This window comes from Sinocyclocheilus grahami, unplaced genomic scaffold (assembly GCF_001515645.1).
Source record: "Sinocyclocheilus grahami isolate Dianchi unplaced genomic scaffold, SAMN03320097.WGS_v1.1 scaffold705.1, whole genome shotgun sequence".
Lineage (NCBI taxonomy): Eukaryota > Metazoa > Chordata > Actinopteri > Cypriniformes > Cyprinidae > Sinocyclocheilus > Sinocyclocheilus grahami.
In genome coordinates this window covers 296,507-302,624 of record NW_015505884.1, presented here as the reverse complement: position 1 = coordinate 302,624, position 6,118 = coordinate 296,507, and positions in this window count along the sequence as shown.

Here is a 6,118-nt window from a genome sequence, read left to right as displayed (position 1 = left end):
GTTCATTGGTTCCCCTTGATTAGTCTCCCCAGATGTGTCTTATCTTGTTAAGCTTTTTTAACCCCATGTATGTACATATAGCTCTAGTTTTTCTTTAGTTCCTTGTGAGTTGTTGAATGTAAAGTTTGTCTGTTTGCCAGTCATTCTGTTCTTTGTTCCCTTTGGTTTTTGCCTTATTGTTTGTTCTAGTTTTTCCATGAAATACCAGCACATAGATCCTTGCCTCTACCTGTTTTCCGCAGCTTCTCCACAATGTTACAGTTTTTCACTGGCATGTCTCTTTGATTAGTGCATCTTTGAGCCTATATTTAGTATAAGTAAAATACTTAAGTACTGTTTAAATCAGATACTCTAAGACCTTTACTCAAGTTGTTTTTGAATTGGTGACTTGTAACGTGTAGTGGAGTAATTTTCACTGTAAGGTATCTGTACTTTTACTCAAGTATGGATTTTAGGTACTCTTTACACCTCTGCTGGTTAGATATATTTTGAAGCATGGCTGCTGTTTTGTGCTGGTTTAAGCTGGTCCTAAGCTGGTCCTAAGCAACTAGCTCCTGCTCAGAAACAGCTTAGGACCAGCACATGACCAGCTAAAGACCAGCTTAAACCAGTTCAAACCAGCAGCCATGCTTCAAAACATACCTAACCAGCATATGCTGGATTTTTCAACAGGGGTGAAGGACATCTGGAAGCCTGCCAGTGCTAATATGCTACATCCATATCTAAAATCAAAATAAAGCATTGTGCGATCAGAAACTCCCTATTACACTTTTAAAAGGATGTTTTGATTGACAGTTGCCCCCGTTTCACACTCACAGCGGAGGTAAATGGTGTGATCTGTGCGACGACTGATAGACACTCAGCCAGGCTGAGAGACAGAGAGCACCGCAGTGGTGTCTGGAGGTCGGATCCAGCATATGCCAGCCAGTCAGCCTGTCCTCTCCATTGCCGAGTGATGAGAGCAGGGAGCCGAGAGCCGCCCTGCCCCTGACGATCTGCCAGCTGGCTGGGGAAGAGAACACAGTGGACTGACACTCTACTGGGGGTAACCTGCCAGGAGGAAGGGAAAGACAGCTGCGTGTGTGACTGGTGTGTGGGTGTGGTCAGTAAGTATGCATGTGTGCGCGTGTATGAAGGGATACAGGTGCTGCTCAGGGTGCGGTTGGTCTCCTGTAGGGGTCCAGATGGATGCAGGGAGGGGGGTGAGCTTGATTCAAGGGTTTTTGGAGAGAGTGACAAGAGTGACAAAATTTCTCTGGAGCTCAAACTGTGCTGCCAGCATGTTCTCTGCTGGCCTGCCTTCTGCCCCCCACTGTCACCTGTTAACCCCCCACCCCTTTGCCCTGCTCAGGGACTGGCTTTGAGATGGGCACACACACACTTAGTGGAACAGGCATGAAGTCATGGTATGGTTTCAGATGCTTTTTCTTAGTGTGAACTGGCCAACTAAAACTGGGCTGTTGCAGTCATTACTGCTGTAGGCACGCTCCTAAATAAGCACCGAAAATGTCTCATGTGGCAATTCATTAATTTGCTGCATTTTAACTTGTTCAAGCTAATTCTTTACATTTTCAGGACATATCTATTTATTTAAGAACAATATAAAATACATCAGGTTTGTTCATGAATATTAATTATGTGACATGACATTTGCCTAGCAGACATAAATGATTTGGTTGGTAAGATACTAGCTATAGAAGAAATTAATTCTTTATGTGGCTTATTATAGGCTTTTGCTTATCTATCCAATTGTATTTTTTTCTATGCGATACAATCAAGCAAAATTAGTATTTTCCATAAAGTTATCTTTTTATTTTAAATTACTGCCTGTTCACAAACTGTCATAAGTGTTCACAATAAAGTCAAGTCAAGTCACCATTATTTTTATAGCGCTTTTTACAATGCAGTAACAATGCAGTGTTACAGTATAAAGAATAGGAAAAATCATATCATAAAAACTTTTTCCACCACACAACATTTTACAACTAACCTTGCCTTAAAAAGGTCAAATTATTGGATTTTTTTTTATTGACTTACACAGTCCTGCTGGGGTCTTCACTATAATTTTATTTTATTTTATTTTTCTTGCATGGTGGTTGGACATCTACTTGAGTTGCTGGAAAATAGTTTTTCAAATATTAATAAGCGGTAAAGCAAACCGGTTTAGCAGTTTGTTAAAAAAGTTTTTTTTTACTCAGAAATAATAATCAAATATTATAGAATATGCCAAACTAAAGTTTTCTTTTTAAGAACTGTATTGATTTAATGAGACTTTTATTCATTATGATATCCTTACAATACAATAAATTTATGATATCATTAATCATTATGATATCAGAATATCTGTCTCACCCTGACCTTTTGCACCCCCAAAATGACCAAAATGGATTTTAAAACAAAAATCAAAGAAGAGGTATATTAAAGCCTTGCATATTACATTTTCGAATAAATTAATAGATGATGCTCATGTCAGTTTCTAGTATGTTCTAACAATCAGTTTATATGGGAGTATCACTGTACAGAGTCAAACAAACAAACACTTTTAATTATAAATATTAATATTAATAATAAAATTAATTTTTACTTCCTATGGTACATCAAGTACATTAATGTGTAAAAACCATTCAGTAAAAACATGGGTCAAATTCAGTGTGCACAAACAGTAAGAAGCTTTTATCTTCAAAACAACCACCGTCTTGTTTCATAAGTCTCTTCTAAATACTCAATACTCTTTCTCTATAATAAGATTCTTTTGTGTCCTTGATCAGTGTGACCTACAGTGCTTTCTCTGGGAATATTCTCTGTCTTTTATGAAATTAGCCCGGATACAGAGCAGGAACGCCGGAGCTGTCTAGTCCGCCCCGCGGGCCGGTAGATCTGTTGGACCTGGTCCCATGGTGAGGGTGCAGAGGAGATCAGACGTCCCCTCACACATACTGTCCTTCAGATACATCTCCATGGGGGCATCATTAATCTGGACCTCATAGAAACACAGAAGAACTGTTTGGCTTGTAGAGAATGATATTTAAAAAGTTACGTTAGCATATCATATACATGCTATATGTCGAAGCAAGGTGAACATTTTCTGTGCTCTTTCTCATCCGTACCTATATTTTCCTATTTCTCTCTCCCACTCTCTGTATCTCTGGTTTTACACTCTTTTCATATCTCCTCCAAATAATTTCTTGACCCTACAGCCATCTTCATTTCAGTTACAACCATGAAACACACGCACACACACACACACACACACACACACACACACACACACACACAGACATCACATTTACATTTCAAACTGGCACTGTGTCTGCCACACATTCATTATTTACCAGCCCCTAGCCACAGTGGAGAGAGCCTGATCTCTCACTCTCTCCATCTCCCTCTCTCTCTGTTTCTGTCTCCCTGTGACTCTTGCCCTCTTCTCTCACATCTCCACTTCCTGTTTCTACATTGGATAGTGAAAGTTATGAGTACAAGGTAATTATGGTTCTCAGCATGGCCAAATCATTCTAATTACTCTCATTAACTCGAAGGAGAATATGGATGTAATGTATGGAAATATGTGTCTTAAAATATAAATAATAAACTCAATTTTTTAAAGATGGAAATCTAATTAATTTGTTTTCTTTTATCACAATAACACAATTAAACGAACGAGGGAGTTTTAAATACTTTTCTGACTGCTCTACACTAACTACTCTAATATTAAAAAATAAATTAATATGAAGAAATATTCCAGGTGTTTCTTTCTTTTTGTTTCTCCAATCAAAATGTTTTCAACAAAACATGTTTATTTGTTTGTCCCACTTTAAATATTTGGTATAATAACTAGATGAAATAAAACAAATTGGTATAATGTAATGAATGAATAAATGACTGACTGACTGACTGAATAAATAAATAAATACATACAAGTCAACAATGTAAGCTAACTCTCAATTCCTCACTGATGAATGTTGTACATCTGTTAATAATACCTATATGATGATTTTTATGGTATGTACAATATGTAGCAACCACATCTGTTTATAATATATATTTTATTTATATACCTGTATGCAACTTTATTAAAACAACATATATATTCCATGTTTATAAATGTTTTTGTAATACATTTTTTAAATACATATCTATCATTTATATTAACATGGCCTATATATAATATCAACATGTATTGATGGGATTCATGATTGATACACATGTACATGACATATTCTAGTTTCTAATAATAGGCTTCACATATCTTTTTAGTTCATATGAATATATATATTTTATATAAGGAAATTTAATATATGTACATATATTATATTTGTGTATGGGTTGCTCACCAATGGATCCTCTGCAGTGAATGGGTGCCATCAGAATGTTCAAACAACTGACACAAGCATCACCATAATTCACATGACTCCTTCAATGAATGTCTGGTGAAGAAAAAAGATGAATGTTGGTAAGAAACAAATCCATTATTAAAATTTAAACCATCACTTAAAATACCTGTCCAAAATCCATAATATCGCTTCTTCCAATGAAAATGTCCATCCCCTGTTGTCCTCTCACATCAAAATCCACCAACAGTTTTGTTTAGAATGGTTTTGGCTCGATCATCTGCATATTTCTCTCCTGATTCAGAAAAGATGACTTTTTCACTGGATAGAGGGTTTATATTTTAGCCGAAAGTGATGGTTTGAAGCTAAAAATGTCTTGAGTATGGGTTGCTCACCAATGGATCCTCTGCAGTGAATGGGTGCCATCAGAATGTTCAAACAACTGACACAAGCATCACCATAATTCACATGACTCCTTCAATGAATGTCTGGTGAAGAAAAAAGATGAATGTTGGTAAGAAACAAATCCATTATTAAAATTTAAACCATCACTTAAAATACCTGTCCAAAATCCATAATATCGCTTCTTCCAATGAAAATGTCCATCCCCTGTTGTCCTCTCACATCAAAATCCACCAACAGTTTTGTTTAGAATGGTTTTGGCTCGATCATCTGCATATTTCTCTCCTGATTCAGAAAAGATGACTTTTTCTCTGGATAGAGGGTTTATATTTTAGCCGAAAGTGATGGTTTGAAGCTAAAAATGTCTTGATGGATTTTTTTAAATAAACACATCTTTTCTCTGTTGATTATTTGTGACCAGGGTGCGAACTACGGGGGAGCTAGGGGGAGCTTAATAAGACATGGGTTCCCCTGAAAACGGAATTTGTGAAATTTTGGGGGTCTCAAAAAATATTGACAATGTGTTATTTTGACGTGCAATTTCAGTTTTGTGTAATGTGATCATTGTGGATTATTATGTGTAAAATTGCAAAAAATATCATTCATTCATGCATGACGGCGTTTTAAACCTAATTCACTTCAATAAAGATAACTATACATGCTATTCTTGTCATGAGCATCAAGGTGTGGGGCGCTGCAGTGCAAATTCCACTCATGTTTAGTACATGTTAACTCAAAGATTCGTAGAAAAAATATAAATGCTGGACTCTGTGGTCGATTCTGTGTTAAGGTAAGGCATGTTATTCGCAATTATGTGTTGTGGCTGGGTTGTTATAGGTCTGCGTGACTCTCGATGTCTTAGGCCTAATTGAACGAAGGAATTATGGTATTCTTCTGTAGCCTGACGACGAGTAACTAACCGTTGTTCATGTGAACTCAAAGACAGCCTGATGCTTTGTTTATAGACTATTTGTGGGTGGCTCTTTGTTATTTAGCCTATCAATTTGTGTCGATAAAGTATAATAGGGTAAATCCTGTATAGTGACTTATCCTATATAGTGCTTGCATAAAGCAAGTAGTGCATACACTTGTAGCTGTTATGTACCTTTGTAAGTCTTTGTAAGCCCTCTTTTGAGGCATGCCGCCCCCGTTATAAAAAAAAAACCAGTCCATGGTGTAGTTCAAACACTGCTTGTGACGTTTATATCAGCTGTTTGGACTCTCACTGTGATGGCACCCATTCACTCTTGAGTACCATTGGTGAGCGAGTAATGTTATGCTAAATGTCTCCTAATCTGTTTGAATGAAAAAACAAACTAATCTAAAACTTGGATGGTCTGAGGGTGAGTAAATTTTCAGCATTTTTTTGGTTAAATTATTCCTTAGTT